This window comes from Pteropus medius, unplaced genomic scaffold, assembly GCF_902729225.1.
Source record: "Pteropus medius unplaced genomic scaffold, Ma_sr-lr_union100, whole genome shotgun sequence".
NCBI classification, from domain to species: domain Eukaryota; kingdom Metazoa; phylum Chordata; class Mammalia; order Chiroptera; family Pteropodidae; genus Pteropus; species Pteropus medius.
This window is the reverse complement of record NW_024347791.1, coordinates 10752312-10777802: the sequence shown is the minus strand read 5'-3', so window position 1 is coordinate 10777802 and position 25491 is coordinate 10752312. Positions and strand designations below refer to the sequence as shown.

Here is a 25491-nt window from a genome sequence, read left to right as displayed (position 1 = left end):
ATTTTGATCTCTGCCAGTTTACAACTCTGGATAAACCCAACCTTTCCCTTTTGTGCTCCTGCTTCCAGGCTACTGAGCATTCCTAGAGAAAATCTGAATTACGTTTATGGGCACTGTAATACACGGTTGCGTTCTGGTCATCTGAGCTGTCAACTCTCTTCCTCAGTCCTTTGTTATCAGCTCTGTCTCAGCAGAGTGGATGTCAATTTAGACTGCACACTGAAATCACCTGGGGGTTTTCTAAAAAATACCAGTGCCTTGGTTCTACCCCTAGAGATTCTGATGTAATTGGGCTGGAGCGTATTTCGCAGGGACTTTTAGACACTCCCCAGGTGATTCTAATGTGCAGCCAAGGCTGAGAACCACTGTGTTAACATGCCCGCAGAGGCTGATGGACATGTTCCCTTCTTTTTCAGCTTATTGCTAGCTCTCACTTTAAGCAGATGGTCTTTAGACCTACTTACTTTTAATTTCATCTATATACTTGCCTAGTTCGTTCTTTTTTTAGAGAAAAAATAAATTGCCTACATTTTAATATTTGACCCCTTCAGAAGTACACTGGATGTCTTTCTCCTCCTCCACTCCTGATCTGAGCTAGCTGATATGAATGGTTAGGCTTAAAAAGTAGGCATATCCTGATAAGTATACATTTTCTCTTAAAAAGAAAACAGTGAAATAAAACAAACCAAGTTTAAGCAATATTAAACAGTATATTGAAAGACGATCATTTTCAAAGCAAATAATATTTGATGAATGTATTTGAGAAGTGATGCCTGAAAAATGGCTGGGACTGGAGTGGGGCCTTGCATATTATGCTAAAATTTTTGAACTTTGGTTTTCAAATACTTTGCAAGTTTTTTCTTCTGAGTGGAAGAAAGTGATCAAATATATGTTTTAAGGATAAAACTATGGTAGCATTCTGGGGCATGGTCTGTAGAGGAAACAGGTTCGAGATACAAAGACATTTAGGAGCCATCTGCAATGGTGAATACAAACAGTGATGACATCCTGGACCATAGTAGCAGCCCTGAAGGTGAAAGGGGAAAAACAGCTTCTAGAGATATTTTTAGAGGTAAAATCAAGAGTCATTTTACATTTAGAATATTAATTATGTCGTCTACAGCCATGCCAGCCTGAACTAGCCCAATCCCTTCTGATCACGGAAGCTAAGCAGGGTCGGGCCTGGTTAGTACTTGGATGGAAGATCAGGTGCTGTAGACGTAAAAAATAAAAAAATAAGGAGTTGTAAGCTGCCAAGGTCCTTGCAATCTGTGAAGTCAACTAAGGGTTACCTCGCCTGAAAAAAAAAAGTATTAATTATGTCAAAGACTCATAGGTATATAATGTTCTCATTGTAATTAACCCAAAAGATTCTTTGCTAAATTGCCTATTTATTTATATGTCTTAGTCCATTTGGGCGCTATAACAAAATTAGCATAAACTAGGTGGCTTATGAACAACAAAAATATATTTCTCATGGTTCTGGAAGCTAGGAAGTTCATGATCAAGGTGCTATCAGGTTCGGTGTCTAGCAAGAGCCCACTTCCTGGTTTGCCGCTGATCGTCTTCTAGCTGTGTCCTCACATGGTGGAAGGAGTGAGGGCTCTCTCTGGGATCTCTTTTATAAAGGCAGTAATCTCATACATGAGGGCTCTGCACTTATGATCCTATCACCTCCCAAGGCCCCATGTCCAAACACCATCACTTTAGGGTCTAGGGTTTTAACATAGGAATTTGGGAGGGACACAAACATTTAGTCTATAGCACTGCCCCAATAAAAGAGACTTTTCATAAAATTTTTTTAAAGAATATAAATCTCCTCTGAAATGTAATGTTAGACCAAATTTGAAATATGCTAATTTGATTAGTGTTACAGAATGTTTTTTATGGTCTATTAAAATGTATGAAAGAAGCCTTAAAGAAAAATCCTGTAATCAGGAGAAGCGTTGTGCAAGGAAGTGGAACTGTGTACACACACTGCATTTGGAGCTTGGCTTGTACCCTAACTGGATTTGAAGCTTGGCTTGTACCCTCACTGACCTGGAGACCTTAGGCAAGCTGCTTACTGTTGCTAAGCTTCATTTTACTTATCTGTAAAATGGAGAAAGTAAGAGGAATATCTGAGATAAATATTAGCTATTATTATTTTGTGTTATATAATCAATTCGAGAGAAATATTCTTATACCTACTGCTTGGATAACTTGCTCTAGCCATTGAGATTCACTTAAATATTATTTAGTAGGCAAATGCAATGAGTAATTCATGTCTCTTTTAAGAAAATATTTATTGGCTGAGCATTTGTGAATCAACATGTTTGACTCTTGGTAAATGTAAAAATGTTGATTTTCCCATGAAATTCCAGTTGTGTGTTTTTTCCAGAAATTTGCTTATTGTCCTTAATTGCTTTAGTCAGTAAATTCTGTGAAGGGGAAAAGGTAGGCAGAATAGTAGAGTAAAAGGGGAAACAATATTTTTATTTTTTTCAGATCTATTTTCCAGACCTTCTATTTTAAACACTTCCATGAATACACCTGGCCAGTAGCTTCCTTTTCGTTGATTACTGGTGTCCTATCTTTTGCTGTGTAACAAACGACACAAACTTACAGGCATAAAACAATAATTTATTATTATCTCATATTTCTGTGAGTTAACTGGCTTTAGCTGGGCAGTTCTTGGTTGAGATCTTTTGTGTGGTTATAATCTTGTGTTGTCATTACAAAATTTTACTGGGCTCGATGTTCAGAGTATCTTACTCACATGACTGCCAGTTCATGCTAGCTCAAGCTAAGGCTGTGAAAAAGAATATCTCTACGTAGCCCCTCCGTTTGCTTGGGTTTCTCATAAAATGGTGGTCGTATTCTGAGTCAGCAATCAGAGAAACAGGAAGTAGAAGCTGCCAGGCCACATAAGAGTTACACCCTCAGCTGATACAGCATCGCGTCCACCGTGTTTCATTGGTCAAAGTAGCATCAAGATGTTCCCACATTCAAGGATATAGAGAAGTACCAGCTCTGAATGGAGAAATGTTGCTAAAGAACATGTGTGATGGGAGGTGATATGGCTAATTCTGGAGAATAAAATTTGTCACAATCAGTGAGAAGAGCAAAGGGTAGAGAAACCACTAGTAGTCTCATTACATTAAAAAAATAATAAACTTTTTATTTTGGGATAATTTTAGATTTACAGAAAAATTGTAAAGATATTATAGAGTGGTTTTTTGTTTGTTTGTTAGTTTGTTTTTTATATTCTTCCTTCACATCTTACACAGCCATGGCAGATTTGTCAGAACTAAGAAATTAGTGTTAGTATAATACTATTAATTAAACCACAGACTTTATCTGTATTTTACCAGTTTTTCCACTAATGTCCTTTTTCTATTCTTGGAGCAAATCCAGGATACTACATTGTATCTAACCACGTTCTGTTTTAACATGTTAACCAATTTCTCTCTCCTACTGATTTTTCTCTTATGAATATGCATCTTTATAAATAGTTATATTTAAAACATATATGTTTAAGTCAATTGGAGAATCAGTGATCTCTAAAATACATGTTAGCCTTTTTAAGATATTGTAAAATGTTTTCTAATGAGTTGTTATCAGCCTAACATGGGAAAAATAATAAAATTTCTGATAGAAATATATGTCAGTATAGCCATTTTGGGTGCTTTTAAAATTTCCATGTTAACTTTAAACCTTAATCTTTGTTCTTTTGTGACAGAAAAAAATTAAAATGACTTAAATCAGTGTGAATAAGACTTTAACATTGCCATTTAAATTTATAGACTTCAACATAATCACCATTTTTTGGTGATCCAACTTTCAGTCTGATTTTCCACCTCATTGAAAACATTCTCCAGCTGCTGCTGAGTGATTTCATAAATTGCATTCATGATTCTGGCTCTAAGTTCCTTTAAAGAATGTGGTCTGGATGAATACACAGCAGTTTTAACAGAGTTCCATAAAATATAGTTCAGTGGGATAGGTCAAGTTTAAAGTTGCACAAGGATTTCATAAACACCCTGAGTAGATGGGCACTAAAGCTTTGAATGTGTTATATGGAAAAACTTTATATAAAGGATGGCAGTGTTCCAGACATAGATTAAGTTGGGCATCTATGAAACAATTCCTACTACTGATGGTTCTTAATAGTACCACCTGCTAGTTCTTTCATATTAAATTGTGTGAAATAACACATTCTGTAAACTGATGAACTACTTATTTATTTAATAAATCCATCAATGAAAGAAACTTTTGTCATAAGAAATGGTGTTATTTATTAGACCCAAAAGGTCTTAAGCCAGAAATGTCAGGCATTTTTGTAGACAAAGAGTCTTGTAATCTCGCATTGTTTTTTAAAACAGCATCAAGTAGCACACCATATCCAGTTGGTGTGTTTGTCCTTCATCTAGCAAGAAGCTCAGAATCTCTGGGTAGCTAGCCGAATGCCAAGTTAAACCTTGGAAAGACATCAGTGGTCTTGGTGTATAGTTGAAGGTACCACTAGGCTACAGGTTTGTACTGGAGAACAACATTTTGGTGCTTCCCTGATGACATTTCCTTTGTTGATTTTATTTACTGGTTTAGCGTGAATGTCTTTCACCCAGCGATGACATTTGTCATCCTAGAAAACAAAGCAAACCAATATTAACTTCATATTCCTAAGTTGAAATTGTAGTTCCCTTGTTAGACATTACTCATATTTTGAAATTAATATGATCATAAGAAATGGATGGTACACAGAAAATATTAGCAATATGTGGTAATTATACCTACACAGGCTGGTAGGTTGCCAGATATTGTGCAGAATTAATCCCAGACAGTTTTTACTACTAGTCAGTCATGTCAATTGAAGTTAGATATTCTGCTAAAATACCTCCTAACTTTTCAACTCTGTCACTGAACCTTTCTTTAAATATTTAGTAACACGCGAGTTGTTTATGCTTATGCCTTTTATATGCTTAACATGCTCCATTTGTATCAGCTTGGAACTGTCTCGACTCTGGATACCACACACCAAGACATTTCTATTTGTTGATAAAATTATAGATTTCTATCATATGTAATATGAATATCTCTTTTTAGAGAAGAAAATATGAGTATAATTTCTGATTCTTTTAGATAATCATGGACTTTTAATTTCCTTGCATTTTCAAAGGATTGTAATTGCCATTTTCATTTTTTTTTGTTATAGTTAAGAATTAACAATGTATGCTTTAATTCCAAAGTATAGAGCTGTTCTTCCCCACCTTTTAAAAAAACTTTTGATCCACATTATTATTATCAAAGTTGTTATAAAGTTACTGTAGGGCTATAAGTTTACATTAGAGCATTCATTTTGCAGGATCATCTCAGTTCTATAATTGTCCTAGTTTTGTAGCCTTTCAGCTCATAGAGTCTCAGAGCTGAGTCCACAGTAATGTGATTTCGGGAATGCTAGGCAAAATTAAACTGTTAGATTTACCCTAATGTAGTGGCGAATCTTCTCTCCGTTTCCAGAAATTCTCTGGTTCCTGTATCTTGAGGTTGTAGTTAACATATTTATTATTTTTAAGATTTTGAACAATAACTAAATAACCCTTAAGAAGTTCATGAATGTAGGAAGCTTACGCTTTTGAAATTATCTGCTCTACTTAATTAAACTATATTTTAGTGCTTTTACTTTCCATAGTTAAATTTCTCTTCTTATTCAGCTTTCACCTAAGTAAATTAAAGTTATTATTCTCTACTTTATGAGAAAGTATGTGTGTTACTATGCATTTTAAGTTTCATCATAAATATTCAAGATCATGAAGAATATAGGTAAAATGAAGCCCTTCATTACACCATGCTGAAACTAAATGCCTGGCCTAAAAGGCTTTTATGATCTTGCTTGTTTTCCATTCTCTCCTTTAAAATGAAATAGTTATCTATTATTTTCATTAATTTGCATTACTACCTTATGATATATGTTTTAGTCTTCGAAGCCAAGTTAATGCCATCTAACTTAATTTTTTCATTTATAAAGCAATGTTTTTAATCCCAAATGCATTAAATAAAAATGCTTTGCAATCTCCCAATGTTTAGGAAATATCTAAGATGTAAGGCTGATACTCAAAAGCATTTTCATTCCATTTTAATTGTATAGTAAATATGTAATGTTTTACATGTACTCCTAAAAATGTTCTTAATGAATATATTGTGGATAGGGTGGTGTTATTTTAGTAGTTTCTATCACTATCATGGAACATTTGGATGTCATAAAACCAATGACATAAAAAAATTCCCAGGAACACATCAAATAAATTACTATTTAATGGACAATAATTTGTCCATGAAGAGTGATCAGGCCTTAAATAACTATTGTTGCAAGGTCAGTCAACGAGAAAAGTTGACATTGGGTGATTGATAGCATACTACTCTCGAGGACACAAATATTATAGCTAGCAATATCCCATCAAGGTATCAGATTTGATGCCGAGAGTATAACATAAAGGTGATTTTTAAAGGTAACATATGCAAATATATTGTGTACGTGTGCATGTGTGTATACATACTGAAGACTTCTGCATACTTTTACTCCCAGTCCACTTGCAGTTTGTTGTACACATTTCCTGGAGAAACACTGTGGATCCCACATCCTTGTCTCATCTCCAGATATTAATTCCTGTAAAGGCAATTTTAATTATGTTGATCCAAAAGTTTTACTCTTAGTTTCTCCAAAGGCTGCCTAGCTCATATTTAGGAGAACTCCGACACACCCATGAATTATCTCCCACAGAATTTTTGCAATAGTAATTATGTTCCTGGAAGTTAGTGCCATCATTAGGAATGGCTCTCTCATTTGGCCATGATTGGAGAATTGCTTTCTTTGATAAAATCTTAGTATCTCCTGGTAAAGGGGAAGCTGTGGTATTTATTATAAGAGCTTTTCCGTTTGGTGAGAGAGAGTTATCTTTTGATCACTGCAGTAAGATGCATCAAATGGATTTTTGTGCTGTTCTTCCCAATGACTTCAACATTCTCGTGGGGTGAAGGCTTCCTTGATTGCAATTGGGGTTTTCAGTGTACTTAGTACTTAGTTCAAGCTGCACTTAAGTCCCAGATATAAATTAGTTGCTTCTTACCTCAGTTCCCAGTATGAATGTTATATATTATGACTTGAAAAGTTTGGTCTTTGGAGATGTCTGCTGGTGAGATAAACTTCCTGAGACTGAACCTTTCAGATTTTTGCATCTCAGTTTTGGGATCACTACGTTTCTTCTTCTTAAGTTCCATTTTTTGTGCTAAATTATGGATCTTTAGGGCCCAGCTCCATTTTTCCACCTCCTTTTATAAAACGAGGTGATAAAAGAGGATTTAAATGCCTCTTCACCTACTGAGTTTTTACCTCTGCCCTTAGTTGGAGGAGCTCTGCTTATTTAATTGCATCAGTTCATGCAGTCCTTTCAAAGATTCAGTTGTCTTTATTCATTTTATTCCGGTGTGCTCTTCAAATTATCTTATTGATGTAGGCCTTCTGATGTGCATGATAGCCCTTCTTTACTTGTTTTCATTTTACAAAACATTTTTTTAATGGAGTTCCTATAAATATTTCTTCCAAAAATCTTATTCTTTTCTATAAGAAAGAGTTCTCTCTCTCTCTTTGAATTCTAAGATCCTTTGTTAATGTCTTCATATAGAATGATGGCAAAATATGAAGCAATAGACTCATTTCTCAGTGTATTGAGATGGGATTCGCTGTGTCAATAGAGCTTTTCCACAATTCAAAAGGTAGATGTCATTCTCTACCAGTATGTCCAGGTCCAGGATGGCTGGAGCCTGGCTGCCATGGGCGACTGCAGAGCTGGCCACTTTCCACTCCCTCATGGTAGGAAACAAACTGAAACCGACCAAGGTGGCCAGAGGTCACTGAACCTCTGGATTCCCCACAGACCTTGCTGCTTCTCTAGCTACAGTAGCTGCCTCGCTCTGTGAGGGACCGCACAACTGACCACCAGCTTCTTTAAAGTTACATTTTAAGAATCCTATAGTCTTCTAGAGAGAAAGGAGTTAAACTTACAAAAAATATATGATTATTATATGTTCATTTAGAGGAAAACCCCATTGTCTAAGTGAGTTGGACATCTGGATCTGAATCTTAGCTCTGCTACTTGCCAGCTGGGACTTTGGTGACTTAATTGACCTCTCTGGGCTTCAGTTTCCTCTGTTGTGCAAGGAGGATGATGACATGGTCTCAGTAGGGCTGCTCGGATGTTTAGATCCAATAACGTGAAATATGCAGCCTGGTGCTGGGGACAGAATGGATGCCTACTTACCAGCAGCTTCTCTTTCTCTCTAGCAGAAGGCTGAGGTTTCTGTCCAAGCCCACCACCAGTTCTTAAATTTGGATTTTGTTTTGTTTTAGTCATTATGGATTTAATCTCTAGAGCAAATAATGTCATGTTGTAGGATCAAAAACCTGGTGAAAACAAATTACCACCACGATATAGGTGAAACACAAATCTATAGGAAATACTCAGTATTATTTGATTCATTTCTTATGGCAGTGTTATTTATTTATTTTGGTGACACACCAGTGACTGTACTGTTTTTTTAATGTATACATTGAGATTAATAAAGTTTTAATTGCACTTATATTTCTATCTATCAGAAAGTGATTATTTTGGTTTTGTTTAGCTATAAGCATTTGCTAGCCGAATTGATGTCCTTGAAGCTTGATGTATTATCTTTGTATATGTAGTAACTTAAGGAGTGTGGAATGTGGGCAGGTATCATGCTTTTTTATTAGCCAAATTTTAAGATAAAATGTGGAAAAACCATAATATAAGGTTGGCACATTTGCTTCTTTTTAAGTAATCCTGAATATTTTCTTTTTGAAATGAAGTCTATTTTCTCGGCTTTGCCTCTCATCTCTTTTGCATGCTCTCCATAGGTATCTGTAGATTTGAGTTAAAGAACTCACCTTGGGATTTAATGTAGGTTTTCCTTACTGAATGGTGATTCATACTTGGTAGGGGGCTAGGCTGAGTAATTCCTTTGGTTAATTGGATCAGGTCATTTACTGCAAGTAGTCTGGTGAATTAAGGTAGGAGAACCCAGTGAGAGACAGCCCATCGTAGTGGCCAGGGGCTTGGCTTCTGGAGCTCAGTAGACCTAAGTTCAAATGTGATTTGCAAAGAATTGATTAGCTGTTAGGCTTTGGGCAAATCACTTGACCATCTTTATGTCTCAGTTTCCCTATTTATGAAATGGAATAATGATGCCTAATTTATCAGATAGTTGTAAAGATTAAATGAGATAATACATGTCAAAGGTTTTAATCTGGTACTTGTGTACACTGTCTTCAATAAATAGTCATTATTATATAATGGAAAATGCAGTGTTAATAAAACTATCTTAAAACAAAGCAACAACATAATCAAGTTTTTCATGTTATCAATTGAGAAAATGAATACTAAAGCCAAGCTAATAGAAAAATGTCATTTTGATACATATTAGGATTATAATGATTTTGAATTGATAAAAGAGTCTATAGAATATTAAAGAGTAGCTAGCTATCGAAAGAATCCAGTTTCTTAAAGATATTTAACATATGACCAAAGTCTAGTTCAGGCATTGGAAGAATTTGCTATGCTTTATGAAATTTTTCTAGTATGGTATCTGATTCACAGAACTTGAAAATGCAACAAACAAAACAGAAACCTTTTCTCTCTATGCCTGTAGTGCCAAAAAGTATATCGTCGCTGTATTCATCTAGTTATAAAATTTAAATCATCTCTATTTGAGTTGGATACCTCAGGGTAGTATTTGATGCTAACCACTAGTTCAAGCAGGACCTGATGATATTTGATGTTCTGTTGTTCAAGGTCAATTGACACTAGGTTGTCGCATTGATATCAAAGTATTGCACAATAGTACGAATGTATAACATCTTCAAGCAATGAATATAACTGAACTTTATTTGTCCTTGTAATCAAATATGCTATTTTTTATGGTTATGTAACTAAATGCTATGCATCAGAAAATATTATTGCTTTAGCTTTACTAATAATTTGTCCTTTTTTGCATTAAGGGCTGTGGCTAACAATGACACATGTAGGCATTTCTTTATTTTTTTTCTCCACTTTCATATTTTCTACTGGCCAGAACCCTCAACCTTTTATCCTCTCTGGGATGGTGATGTTGTTCAAAAATGGCACTCTTTACCCTGGACACTAAAGTACCAGCATTTTTTTTACATCTGCCATGTGCAGCTACTTTGACATGGCTGCATTTGGAATTAGGTGGTAGCTGGAGTAGGTTGAGCCACTGGCTTTAAGGTCAATGTTCCCATGTAAGATAGAGTTGCCAGGTGAGATAGATAATGGGAGAAAGAAATAAAAAGTAGAAAGCACATAGGCAATGAAATCCTGTTTGGATTCCTGAAAGAAGAGGAAGAAATTTTAGGAAAAATGGTAAGACATTAGTTTTACTTCTTGGCACCATTATTCAGGCACAATATCTGAACTAGTTATAAACTTTTAAAATAAAGTATTTCACACAATGCAACATATATATATATATGCCTTACTGCTACATCGTACACCTGAAACTTAATGGATTTCATTAACTAATGTCACCATAATAAAAAAATTAAAAAAAATTAAAATAAAGTATTTCAGATTTTGCTTAATTGTTACATAAGTATTCCTTAAGTAGCTTACGTTAATGTATTTTTTAATCAGGAAATTGGCATAGTTTATTAAAATATCAAATTTTTAATTTGACACCTCACAGATGGGACCATATAAATACTTAGTAATAAACTGCAGCATTGGCAGTAATTTGAGGTTTAGTCACGCAGTCAGTTTATATCTTACTGTCTTTACCTTGCCTGGTCTCTGTAAAATTCACCATATTGTCAGTAACTTGCTGTAACTTTGGGTGAAATTTGGCATTTTTTTTCCCATTCCTAGAACCTGCCCTTTTCATGTAGTGTGCAACAAAATACAGTTGACTCTTGAACAACATGAGTCTGAACTGCACAGTTCTACTATATGCACATTTTTTCAATAAATATATAGTTGGCCCTTCATATTCCTGGGTTTTGCATCTGCAATTTGGCATTGAGAATCCATGGATACAGAGGACTGACTGTATGCACATTCTACCCTATTTTATATAAGGGACTTGAGCATCCATGGATTTTGTGTTTCACGGGGGACTTGGAATCAGTCTTTTGGGGATATCAAGGGATAACAGTAGTTTAGTTTTGGGGAGTCAGAAGTTATATACATTTGACTGCACGGGGTCAGCGCCCCTAACCTAATCCTACTGTTGTTCAAGGGTCAACTGTAAAACAGTTCTTTCTAACAAGTATCAGTATTTCAACAAATGTTTCTTTGGAAAAACTGATTATTTACTCTTGTGCGGTATGATTTTAACCTCATGCAGCTTTGCTGTTTAAAAATGGTCAAATATTTTCAAAACTTGAATTCTTTAAGATCTTTTTTCCTCTAGAAAGCTGATTGGTGTTCCTAATGATGTAGCCAATCAAGTGATAACTTTAGAAAGTCTGTATATTTATATTAGGGACAAAGGCATTTTGTATTTCTTGAAAAATATATGTAAAAACTGGAAGCTGAATTTATACTAATCAGAGTATTTCATGATCTTCTGAGAAATTATAGAATTTTAAAAATATTTAGAATGATGATGAATTCGTGAAGAGTAGAAAAAAAATGACCCAGCTTGCCATTAGTTAGAGAAACTTATAAGGACATTCAGATTCTATGTATCTGTCTCTACAAAGGGGAGCACAGGAAGGGCTTGCCTGAAGAGAAATAAGTAAGCTTCACAGTTCCTGTGTCAATGGGAAAAATAGGAAGGCACCTTAAATAAGTCCAGATTGCTACTGGTGGGAATGTAAATTGGTACAGTCACTATGGAAAGCAGTAGGGAAAAAATTAAGATAGAATTGCCATATGACCCAGCAGTCTCTCTCTGGGTGTTTACCCAGAAAACTTGAAAACATTATCCTCAAAGATATATGCACCCTGATGTTCATTGCAGCATTATTCACAGTGGCCAAGACATGGAAACAACTGAAGCTCCCTTTGATAGATTGGATAAAGAAGATGTGGTCCATATATACCATTGAGTATTACTCAGACATAAGAAAAGATGAAATATTGCCATTTGTGATAACATGAATCCTGAAATTACGCTAAGCGAAATAAGTTGACAGAAAAAGTTGAGAACTATATGATTTTACTTATATGTGGGATATAAAACTGAAAGCAACAAACAGACATGACATACAGAGTCTCATGGACATGGACAGTGGGTTAGTGGTTACCAGAAGGAAGGGAGAGAGGAGATAGGTAGACAGGGATAAAGGGGATCAAATATATGGTCACAGAGGGGAATCTAACTTCGGGTGGTGAACACACAACGCAATATATCTATGATGTAGTATTGAATTGTACACTTAAAACCCATATGATTTTATTAACCAATGTCATCCCCAATAATTTTAACTAAAAAGGAGGGAAAAACATCTAATTACTATATGGTGAATCCATTTTTTCCTTAAATAGAAGCATAATTGTTAAAAGTTCTTGAAATCCTAGAATTGTGCCTACTTTCAAGGCATGAGACAGATTTGAAATTCTGAGCAGTAGGCTAAAACTTTCATTTGAAAACTGGTCAGTAGCAACTTTTAATCTGAAGCAAAAAAAAAATTCCATTGTTTGGTCCAAATTTATATTTTTTTGTATCTACCACAAAGGATGTTTTGTGAGAATTCATGACTATGCTTTGTAATAACAGCCTTAAAAAGTTAGCCATTCTCTGTCCCCACCCAAATCTATTTACAGGATTACTTTTAAGTCCATAAAATCCATAAAAATCACCTAAATTCTTCAAACTATTATAAATTTAATTTTATACTATTTCTTATAAAATTGATGTTTGTTATCTACAGCTTAAAATAATGTTTGTCCTAAATAATTTCAAAATTTAAGTTGATAGTGCCTTTGTTGTAGAAATATGAAATTCTAGATTTTTGAAATTTGCTAAGCAAGTTCAAGTAGGACATACCTTTCACAACAGTTCATAATACTATATACTCCTAAAATCTGCCTTTTGCATTACTCTTTCCATTCTGAAGAGTCATAACCCTTTTTATAGTTTACTGTCTATAGTGATCAATAGTTTTCATTTTAGTTTCTTTGGCCCTTATCCAGCGTTAATTTATGTCTTGACATTTAACTGCAAGAATTTAAGAGCAGAAATATGCTTAAAGTCTTCTTCACTTAATATTGAAATCAGGAATTCATTGTTTCTATAAATCCTCATTAAACCCTAACTTTTAAGCCCAATTCCTCCCTCCCTCCCTCCCTCCTTCCTTCCCTCCCTCCTTCCTTCCCTCCACCTCCCTCTCTCCCACCCTCCCTCCCTCCTTCCTCCTCCTCCTCCCTCCACTTTCCTCCCTCCCACTCCCTCCTCCCTCCTCCTTCCTTCTTCCTTCCTTTATTCTATTCCTTCCTTCCTTCCTTCCTTCCTTCCTTCAGCTTTACCGTTTTTTGCACTCTGTTCATTTGATGGAAACATTAATTAGGCTAATAGTCTGGCAGCATCTCCCAGTGCCACTGTGAATGCCTGAGTAATACTACATATTACATTCTTTAGTTTTTAAAGCCCCTATTTTGCATGATGAAGCAGTAATTTCAGGGAATAGCAATTAATGAGGTTTCCCCCGGTGTTGAACTTTCTAGAACTTTTAATTTCTTTTATGTACAAAGAAAAAATAATAGGTTTTTATTTTTGTTTCTTTTTTTTTTAAACAGATTTTAGTGCAATGAATTAAGGCACAATAAGAATGACAGTTGTGGTCCTCTGTGCTTACTGAGCCAATATTAACTTGAGTAGACCTGAAACCATTGGCTTGCTGAAAAACAACTGTGGACTTTTCAGTTAACTACAATTAATAAGATATAGATTAAGCAAAACCTGCTCAATGGGACTCTTAAGTATAAGGCTTTAAATCAACTTATTAAAAATTTAACACCTTGGTGAAATAACAAAATAAAGTTATTTTTCTACTCCTAAATAAAATGTTTTAACTTTTGATGTAATAAAATTAACCAAAAATAATTATAGTTTTATTGAAGAAATATTTTTTTACCACCTGTCTCTTAAAACTTATCATAGTGATAAAATATGATTGTTAAGCCATTACTGATGTGAGCTTCCACCGTTGTGTAGCATAGGAACTGGCACATAATAGATGTTCAGCAAATGTTTATGGATATGGTAAAGGTTTACATGGTACTGGCCTCTTTCTGTGTAACATTTACTTTTTGCAGTGAAATTCTTAACAGTTTTTACTGTATTTTAATTATCTAGGTCTCGCTTCTATTTAATTCTGTTTCTAAAACTATTTTTTATTAGACTTAATTCGAAGGTAAAAATTTGTACTGGGAAAATGTACTAAAATATGTTAATGTTTGAGCTCTTTACCTTTTAAACATATTTTCCAAAAGGACACTGTTCCAGTAGTTGCTTTTAGGATCTAGGAATGGGATGTTGGTAGAGAAGGGGACTTTTCACTAAATAATTAATTCAGCAAATATTTATAAAGCACCTATTACGTGCCAGACAGTGTGTAAAGTCTTGACTATGCAGGGGCGACCAAGGCAGACATGGTCCTTGTCTTCATGAATTTTACAACCCAGTGGAAGAGTCAGGCATTTAATACATGTGTACACATGTATACGCACATACCTACCTACATACATACATACACACATATTTATTTACTTCTAAATTGTAATGAGTGGTATGAAAGAAATAAAAGGATGCTGTGTGAAATAATTTACAAAATGGAACTAATTTGTTTTGGGGCAGGACAGTTTAGGGTGGCCTCCTCAAGGAAGTGGTATTTGAAACTACAACTTGAAGAGTGAATCAGAGTTAGCTAGGCAAGAAGTGGAGGAAGGTGTTGCAGGTCGGGGAACCAGCATGTGCAAAAGCCCTGAGGCAGTAAGACTTGGCTTAGTGGAAGAAGCACAAGATCAGCACTGTGGAAGTACAGAGAGGGGAGCAAAGAACATGGGATGGGAATGGAGAGGAATAGATGGTCAGGTCAGAACATACAAGGCCTGGTAGTTTGAATTTTGTTCTAAAGCACTAGGGGAGATTATTAGAAGAATTTTAAGCAGAAGAATGATAATGTCTGTTTTTTTGTTTTTTGTTTTTTTTGTTCGTTTGATGAATTTAGAGACCTCATTGGTTGTTGGAGAGTAGAATGGCTAGGAAGTAGCCTAAAGCAATAATAAATAGTCTGGGTGAGAAATATGGGTGACTTGTACTAAGGTAGTGACAGTAGAAATGGATAGAAGTGGACACATTTAGTATGTATATGTGAATTTGGTGATGGATTAAATGTGAGGACAGGGAGGTACTCTAGAATTAATCTCAGTGTCTGGTGGCATAGCCACAGGGTAGAGGATACAAAAGTCTAGAGAAGGAGCAAATTTGGGGGGAGGGAATTGGGAGTTTAGTTTTTGGACAAAGTAACTGTTATGTAGTAGTGGAGGCTTTTTAGCAGAGGTTTGGGCTTATAGTATAAATTTGGGGATTATTAGAATACAGAATGGTATTTACATCTTTGTGAATGGATGTCATCACCTAGGCAGAGAATGCTAAGAAAGAGAACCCAGGACCTAACCCTTGGGAACTCTAAAATTTAAAGCTTGAGTAGAGTAGGAGAAGCTCACAAAAGGGGCTGAGAAAGAACAGCTAGAGAGTTGAGAGGAAAATATTGAGGAGAATGGATACTATGAAAGCTCAAAGAAGTGTTTCAGTAAGAATTAGACCCATTCTTGTGTAGTTTAATAAGCATGTATTACTTTTATGATTATATATGTTTTTCCTGACTTTTTATGTGTTGGTATCCAGAAAACAATCTATAGTATAACTAAAAATGAAGTTAACCAGTGAGATGACCTTGGGTGATCTCTTTGTTAGATTAATTTTCTTAACATACAACTGTAAAAGATGTGTTCAAACTCATATATAAAATACATACAGAGTAGGAACTATCCAACATGCAGAATCCAAATATAAATGATTTTTATAAAACCTGCATCCTATTTTCCATGTATTGTCATTAAGTTGCCTCTGCTGATTGGATGAGAAGAACTTTAAGAAATATAAATATTAAGCATTCATTTAACTTAATTTTGATTGTGTATATCTCAAAACTTGAAAAAATAGGAATCTCTATGCATAGCATTTTATTTCTCTTTCCTACCTGGGGAATATAGCTGAACCAAGCAGACTTCGGGAATGTGTCTGGTATCCTGGAGTCCTTTTTACAGTTGCAGTAGCTGATGCCGCTGAATTATCTTGCTAAATGATAGAATGTTTGCTAATGGAAGGAAGAATGATATAATGGAAAGAACATGGAGTTGGCATCAATCCCAGCTCTAATACTTACTCCTGCAAATTCGTACAGGCTATAGAATCTCTTCATCTTCAAGTTTTCGCATGTATGAAATGCCCATACATAATGAAGACCTACCCTACAAAAATTTAGTGACAATTAAATGAAATTAAGTATGTAAAATGTTTAAGAAAATATTTTTTAACAAAGTATACACTTAATGTATGGTTACTTTTTTAATCTTATAAAAATATAATTTTTGGTGTCTCCTAGCCTTTGCATCTAATGTTGATCAGTAATTATTTTTCTTATCTAAAGAGTACATCTCTTTTTTATCACAGAAAATGAGATTTCATCATACATGATATTGTTTACATGTTTATATTTTATTAACCATGATTTATGTCAGTATTTGTTGCTTAGTTTCCCAAGGTTCTTTTTCTAAGTCACAACTTCTTAGAAGGATCAATTCTGCTAATTCATGAGCCTAACACTTAGAACTAAAATTTTTAGGTAAAGGAATTTCCAGGATTGTCAGTTGAAAAGAATATGAATAATCAGAGATTTGGAATTCTGTATTCGTTTATCTAAAAGAAGTTTGATTGATGAGAAAGTTACTGTTGTTTGACATTTAAATTTTTCTGGCTTATGATATTAATGTGCTTTATTTTGTATAAAATAGTGTTATGGTAGAATATTTACTCCTCTTTCTGCCATAATGGATTTGCTTTAAGCTGAAACCATCGAAGCGCTATACATTGAAATATAATCATGCTAAAGTAGAGATGACTTGTAGAAAAATATTTATTGTAAAGCACATGGTTTTACACAATATGCACTGGGGTGTTTTTGCTTGGACGGTACATATATGTGTTTACACTCATGTTGAAACTTGAAAGAGATGCTATATATTTAAATTTCTTATTTTTAGTTTATCCACATCAATGTGTGTTTCTATGTAAATATTTGTCTAGAATTGGTTTAGAAGAAACACAATCAGATTTGGTCTGGTGAGTCAAAATGAAATGTGTACAAATTTACATTCTTACAAATAAGTTGCTCTAAAATCAAAATAGGAGAATAAATGTACTGTGAAATGTTACGCAAAATCCAGGCACAGCATAATTAGCAAAGGAGAGTAGGAATGCTATTTGTTAAAACCTGAATTTTTACAGTCAATTTCCTCACAACAGGAAATAGCAAAGCAGTTAACAAACATCATCTGTCAAAAACAGTGTTAAGGCAAGTTAAAGAACCACAAATATGATATTTAAAATTTATAAAATTGAAAACAGAATGTTCAATAGCATTTGATTTTGATATCCTTTACAGATTTTTTTGTTATAGTGATTGATTTATTTCAATAAACTTTCTAAAATTATGTTATTATTTTCCTCCCATATATGTATGGGCTTTTAAAATCTTTTAGATGTGGGATTTTCCTATTTTGGACAAAGTGAATCTATTGGAGAAAGATTTTACTAATAAGTTAAAGCTGGGGAAAGTAAGTTAATATATTTTTTTCCATTCTGCACTAGTTTTTAAATTTTTTAATGTGGTAAAATATATATAACAAAAAGTTCTATTTTAAGCATTTTAAGCGTATAATTTAGTGGTACTAATTACATTGACAATGATATGAAACCATCACCATTGTCTATTTCCAAAACTTTTTCGTCACTCCAAACAAACTATATTTTTAGTTAAATTTTTTAAAATAATTTTTAATTTTTCGGTTACAGTTGTCATACAATATTATATTAATTTCAGGTGTATGACATAGTGATTTGGCATTTATATCACTTATAAAGTGATCACCTCAATAAATCCAGTATACATCTGACACCACACATAGATACTACCATATTATTGACTATATTCCCTGTACTGTACTTTACACACCCATGACTATTTTATAACTACCAATTTGTACTTCTTAATCCCTTCCCTCTTTTCACCCATCCCTCCAACCCTCATCCCATTTGTCAACCATCAAAATGTTCTCTGTATTTATGAATTTGTTTCTATTTGTTCTTTCATTTATTTTGTTTTTTTAGATTTCATATATAAGTGAAATCATATGGTATTTGTTTTTCTCCATCTGAGAAAAACATAATACCCTCTAGGTCCATCCATGTTGTTGCAGATGGCAAGATTTCATTCTTTTTATGGCTGAGTAATATCTCATTGTATATATGGACCACTTCTTTATCCATTAATCTATTGATAGACCCTCAGGTTGCTTCATATCTTGGCTATTGTAAATATTGCTGCAATGAACATATGGATGCATATGTCTTTTGAATTAACGTTTTGGTTTTTTTGGATAAATACACAGAAGTGGAATTAATGGGTCTTTCTTTGTTTCTTGTTATCCTTTGTTTTAAAATCTGTTTTGTCTGGTATAAGTATGGCTACCCCAGCTTTCTTTTTTATTTCCATTTTCATGAAATATCTATTTTCATCCTTTTACTTTTAGTCTGTGTGTGTCTTTTGATCTGAAATGAGTCTCTTGTAGGCAGTGTATGTAAGGGTCTTGTTTTCTTATCTATTCAGCCACCTTATGTCTTTTGATTGGAGCATCTAACCCATTTACATTTAAATTAATTGTCGATAGATATGTAGTTATTGCCACTTTATTATTCATATTTTTTATTTATTTTTCCTTCTTAAAGAAGTCCCTTTAACATTTCTAGTAATACTGTTTTGGTGGTGATGAACTCCTTTAGGGTTTTTTTTTTGTCTGAGTTTGCTCTTTATCTGTCTTCTAAATAATAGCTTTGCTGGATAGAATAATCTTGCTCGTAGGTCCCTGCTTAAAGTTTTTGTTGAGAAATTAGCTGACAGTCTATAGGAACTCCCTTATAGGTAACTAACTGATTTTCTCTTGCTGCTTTTAAGACTCTCTCTTTATATTTAAACTTTGGCATTTTATTTGTTATATTTCTTGCTTTGGGCTTCTTTGGATTCATCTTCTTTGGGACTCTCTGTGCTTCCCAGGCTTGTATATCTATTTCCTTCGCTAGATTAGTAAAGTTTTCCATCATTATTTCTTCAAATAGGTTTTAAATTCCTTGCTTTCTCTCTTCTGCTGTCCCTATGATGTGAATGTTGGTATACTTGATGTCCCAGAAGCCTCTTAAACTATCCTCATTTTTTTTTTGGATTATTTTTTCTTGCTCTTTCTGATTGGGTGTTTTCTGCTACCTTATCTTCCAAATTACTGATTCGATCCTCTGTTTCATCTAATCTGTTGACTCCCTCTAATGTTTTCCTCACTTCAGTTATTGTAGTCTTCATTTCTGACTGGTTCTTTTTTATATATTGTCTCCAAATTCAACAAAAAATTGTTGTTGAAATATAGCTCACACATCATAACATTAAATAACTTAAAGTGTACAGTCAGTGGCTTTTAACATAATACAGAGTTGTACAACATTATTCAGTCAATTCTAAAACATTTTTCATCACCTCAAAAAGAAACCATGTACACTTTTGCAGTCACTTCATTTCCTCCAACTGTCTGTCTCTTTGCCTATTTTGGACATTTCATATAAATGAAATCATACATTAAATGATCTTTTGTGACTGGCTTCTTTTATATTTTTGAGGTTTGTTCATGTTGGAACATGTAGTATTATTACTCCATTCCTTTTTATTGCTGAATAATATTCCTTTATATAGCGATACCATATTTGATTTATCTGTTCATCAGTTGATGGACATTGGGGTTATTTCTGCATTTTAGCTATTAGGAATCTTGCTCTATGAACATTTGTGTACTGATTTTTGTGTAGAGATGTTTTCATTTCTTTTGGGTTTATACATAGGAATGGTATTCCTGAGTTATATAGTAACTATACATTTAACCATTTGAGGAGACATGAGACTGTTTTGCAAAATGGCTGGCCCACTAGCAGTGTACAAAGGTTCCAATTTCTCCATATCCTGGCCAGTACTAATTGTTACTGTTTTTCTCATTGTAGTCATCCTAGTGGGTATAATGTGGTATCTATTGTGGTTTTGATTTGCATTTACCTGATAGCTAATGACATCGAACATCTTTTATGTGTATTACCCATTTGCATATTTTCATTGGACAAATGTCTATTCAGATCTTTCGCTCGTGCTTAAATTGGGTATTCATCTTTTTATTATTGAGTTGTAAGTATTCTTTATATATTCTAGATATAAGTCTCTTATCAAATATGTGGTTTATAAATATTTTTTCCCATTCTGCAGGTTGTCTTTCATAAAACTTTCTTTTTGAGAGTCTATTATTTCTTCTTTCTGGTTTCTAATTTCATTGTGACTTTTTCCACTGTCCCTCATCAGAACTATTTGCTCAGTCTCTCTGAGCCCTAGAAGTGTATCATGTTGGGTCTTTATTTTTGTCATTTCCCACGTTGTTTCTTCTCTCCATTTACCCAAGTTTTATCTGGCAACCAAAGCCTATTTTAAGACACCTCATGACTAGTGCCTTTCTGATAACTGATGATCTTTTATTTCTCCAATTAGTTAAGACGTTGTGTCTTAACTAATAGTCTTATATTTGAATGCTTAGTTGCCCTCATAGCTTTCATGTACCAGAGTTGAGACCATTTACTTATTCTTTGGAACACTACTCATGGAACTGCATGGAAGAAACATGAATAAAGAAGGGTTTCTGTTCTACCCTTGCAAAATTATTTGGAAAAGTGATGGAGGGAAATGTACTCTGGGTAAAATCAGATAGCAATGGGTTAGCAGATGCAAGAGTTGACATAGTTAATTAAACAAGCTGTTATGTTGAGTTGAAGGCAAAGGAAATATACAAATTGAGTTGTATTTTAGGCTATTTAGCATGTTTCTTCTTTCTACCCCCAGATTTTTCATGGGATATGCAGTTTTAGTAGGCTAACTTGGAACTCTCATATGTTTAAAGTTTTTTATTTCACACATGTTGTCTAAATATGTACATGTAGTTTTTGCTTCAGCTACTGACCTAATGAAAGCCTCTTGTGAATGCTTATCACCTTGTAAAGTAGTTACCAGAGCTGCAGTAAAATTTGCCTGCAAGTGAAAAGGCTTTGACTTCCCTAGAGGGAGAATAGAAAACATATGAGACAAATAGCAGCAACAGAAATGATCTGGTGTGGAAAGTGGCAGAATGCCAACCAAATGCTCTGTCCCTAAAATGTTTTAAACCTTTATCTCAACTCACTAAAAAGGCCATGTTGTTTAAAGAACTTCAGACACAAACTTGGAAATGTCTCATTTTGGTGTAATTTACACAAAGACTCCCCCTTTCTATTGCTATCTTGAGGTATTAAGGTCTGTAGATTTAAAAGAATTTTTAAAAATGTTTATATTCCTTTTAAAAAGTAGAATGAATATGTGTAAATTGTAACCAAAAGTTATTGCCATGTTTATTTCATATATCTAGTTAGAAATGATGTTGATTGTTAAGAAGGAAAAGTGGGCTTCAAGGGCACATTGAGAAATAGTAATGGGATACCTTCGTTAGCCATTAGGCCATGAGGACTTTTCTTCAAAATAGAGATGAAAGGGGTTGATAAATCTTACTGTTGTCTTGGAGTTGCCATGGGAGAATAGACCATATTATGGAGTGACATGTTCACGTCTGGTCCAGGGCAGGGAACAACCCTGGCCTTGTTTTGCTCAGAGGTTGTGGTATTTTTTTTGAAGTTAAGTTACATTCTTGAAAGGTTACTTACCCTTTTACTTTTATAATTCTTAAAATTCTTAAAACCAGATGGTCCTAGAAGGCCCAATTATAGTTATTTTATTTCATTAATAATCACTATTATTTTGCTGTTATTAATACCACTCTCTCGAATACTATCTGTCTTATAGAGCATTTCATGCATGCTAATTTATTTGAGCCTTTCAGAAATTCCCAGAACATGGCAGGGCAGATGCTTTTATTCTGGTGTGTGGATAAGGAGAGCAGGCTGGGAGATACCCAGTGACTTGGTAAAGGTCACGGGATAGTAAAGTAGAGGATGATTTTCTTTCCACTACTCCACAGCACCACTCAGCTTCAAACCTTAGATTATTGTGATTCTTAGCAATTATGAAATAATTTTTGCCAAGAAGTAATAAACCTTTTAACCAATTGAAACTGCCAGAAAGTCTGCCGGGGTAGTAACTCAAAACAGAGCATAGTTGGAGGTTTTTGGTCCTTTCATCTCCAGCGCTGAGCCCACCAGGTCAAGGTTTCAGGAACTGGGGAGTTGTTGTTTGCTGAGTTGTCTTGTTTCTCCATATAGTGGAAAACTCAGTCTTCATTACTTCCAATTTAACAAATAATTTTTCTTATGTAAAAAGAAGGTTTGCCTGTGTTTTTGAAAGAAAGCAAAGAAATTAAATCTATGCCATCGAATTATTAGTGAATATGCTGTTTCTAGGCCAAAAAAATAGGAAAACAAAGCATAATCATCTAATAACACATTATATGTTTTGTTTTATGGATGTTTTATCTTATATATCAAATTAAAATTTTAATTTATGTTTTATTATATATTTATTTAGGTCATAAAGTTAAATGATGTAAAAATTCCTTAAACCAAATTCTATTCCATGGATTAGAACATATTATAAATCTAGTACCTAGTCATAAAATAAAGATTTATAGAAATATCATGAGACTAAGGATGACATTTTGAAACAATTGCAGCTATAGAACCAGACGACCAATTCCAGAATTGGAATATGAATTAATCATTCTGATTGTCAGAACTGCTGCATTTTTGAGAGAGGAAGGTGAGCTAGGACTTACTTTTGCCTTGGGTTTACATGTAGAGCAAAGTAATCAATATTGTGCTGTGGTGATACATTAATATATACTAATAATGCTGATTTTACCCATTTACCAAATTTTGTGAACTATATTACCTTTTCATGCCTGTTTAAATACTATATGTCATGTTGCTCTTTTAAGACTAGTAGTACATTTTAATTTATAAATTAAACCTTTTCTGTTATTTTTAGAAGCAAAACCTTTGGGGAAAGAATATATTTGTCACAGTAATGCTTTGGAATTTAGCTCTATCAGCCTGGAATCAGGTATGGTAATCACTAAGTCTAGGAAGCACCAGACTTCCCACACTCCTAATACTCCCTTTTTATCCCCCTTTTTCCCTGTGCTAGAGACATTTCATCACACAAGATTTTCTTTCACCCTGGACTCCTCCTCACCTAGATTAATGTGATTGCATTGATTTCTACATTTGCTATTTGTTGTTTTTAATTTGTTTCAAAAATTGCCCTTGCTAGTGCTTTTAAAAGTTCTAGCCTATAACTTTCCATACTTGGTATTTTATAATAGATTTCAAGGTAAATCATGTGGGATACCAAGGCAAATGCAATTTATCAGCTATTCTTTCTTTCTTTTTTTTTTTTTGAAGTTAAAATGAATGCCTAACAACTCCACAATAAATACAGTGAAATTTAATGTGCTAATTAATTTAAAGAGTTTTGACATTCTTTCCTTGACGGACTCTTTTCTGGGTTTTTATAATCTCAAGTGAGGATACAAGATGGTTTAATTACTTTCCAGCAATGCACACTCTTAGCAGCCAGCATTCCAAGTTAAAGCTATGTGTCTTCTTGGGGTTTGAACTCTTTCTACCTAATCCAAGGAAAAATAGTTGAGGGATACTAGTTAATGCATTTTCCAGGAATGGGAGTAGGTAAGTATTTTTTTTTTTTTTTTTCATAGCTTATAGAATATTTAGTGATTTGAGCCTCATATTTAATTTTATAGCATTCACAGTACTGGTGGCAAAGACTTCCTCCAGAAATAGTGAGAAATTATGTGAATTCCCTTCTTGGTATGTTTAGGAGAGCAAGTCATAAATCTTTAGTCTCATATTTTTCTAAAATAAAATTGGGCATTGATATTTGCTGTGATCTAATATGCAGATATGATGAAAAGATTTGTAAAGTAGCATATATGAAGTTTTTTGGAAGCTCTCACAAAAGGTGGTATAAACTGAAACTATTATGCAGAAAACATCTAAGATAGAATCATTCTTTTCTATGATAGTTTATCTAAATTCTTTAAAAACTTTCATAACGTTAAATACTAATGAAAGGACCTTGTGTGTCACATTTGCATTCATAAATATCCATGAAGGATCTCTTTCACCAGTGTTATTCAATCTTAGTCCAGGACAAGGTCAGACATTGATTACGTTTGACAGTCTTAACAAAAGTGAATAGAGAAAATAGATTTTCTTAATTACACTGCTGGAATAGTGAGGGGCAACGATCTTTAATATATAGTATAATACATAGAGAGGAATATTAACAGAATTGAATGATAATGGTTAATTGCAGCTATAATAATAACTACTACTTATTGAGCTAGATGCCAGGCCACATAACACCTCTTTATGTATGTTTTATATATTGTAATTTTAGCAAATATCTTAAGAAGTTCAGATGATATTATATCCATTTGCCCAAATATAGAAGTTGAGGTTCCAGAAAATTAAATGATATGCCTAAAGCTGCCCAGCTAGAGTCCATTTTGCGTACATCAGACTCCACTAGCTGCTAGTCATTGTTTGACCACCTCATGATCAGAGATAGGTAAGGTATTGATGATGTACAAATTGTTCATTTACTCAGAAATATGCTTTTAAATTTAAATTAACTATTTTAGCAGTTGAGAATTTACATGACAGAAAATAGTAAAACAACTCATTAGTATGAATATTTTGACTTCAGCTTCTCTGACCACTCCCCAGTTATATTACATATGGATACATATTTTTCTGGTATTTAACAAACATATATATAACCCTAGCATGTGTCAGGTTTGCTCTCAGTATTTTTGAATATGAATTCTTTTAGTATTTACAGCATCTCTGTGAGGTAGATATTATTTTATCCCCATTTTACAGGTAAGATAACTGAGACAGAGAGAGGTTAAGTGACTTTCTCAAAATTACAGTGGCTGAGCTGGGATTTGAACCTAGTCAATTTGGCTCCAGAGTTTGTGCTCTTAACTGATTTTCAGATCTTACAAAATTTGGCGAAGATGATTGTTTGAAACCTGTTGTTGGACTTAC

At 33.9% G+C, this 25491-nt stretch overlaps 1 protein-coding gene and 1 long non-coding RNA gene across 7 annotated transcripts in view; one reads left to right on the top strand and one right to left on the bottom strand.

Moving 5' to 3' along the window:
* The window catches only part of LOC120614985 (UBAP1-MVB12-associated (UMA)-domain containing protein 1-like), a 184870-nt gene that overhangs the window by 62103 nt on the left and 97276 nt on the right, over positions 1–25491 (top strand). The window lies entirely within an intron of this gene.
* LOC120614987 (uncharacterized) overlaps positions 4247–25491 on the bottom strand; it is a 92534-nt gene continuing 71289 nt past the window's right edge. The window contains exon 4 of the long non-coding RNA XR_005656169.1: positions 4247–4624. This is a non-coding gene — a long non-coding RNA (uncharacterized LOC120614987). The remainder of the gene's footprint in view (positions 4625–25491) is intronic.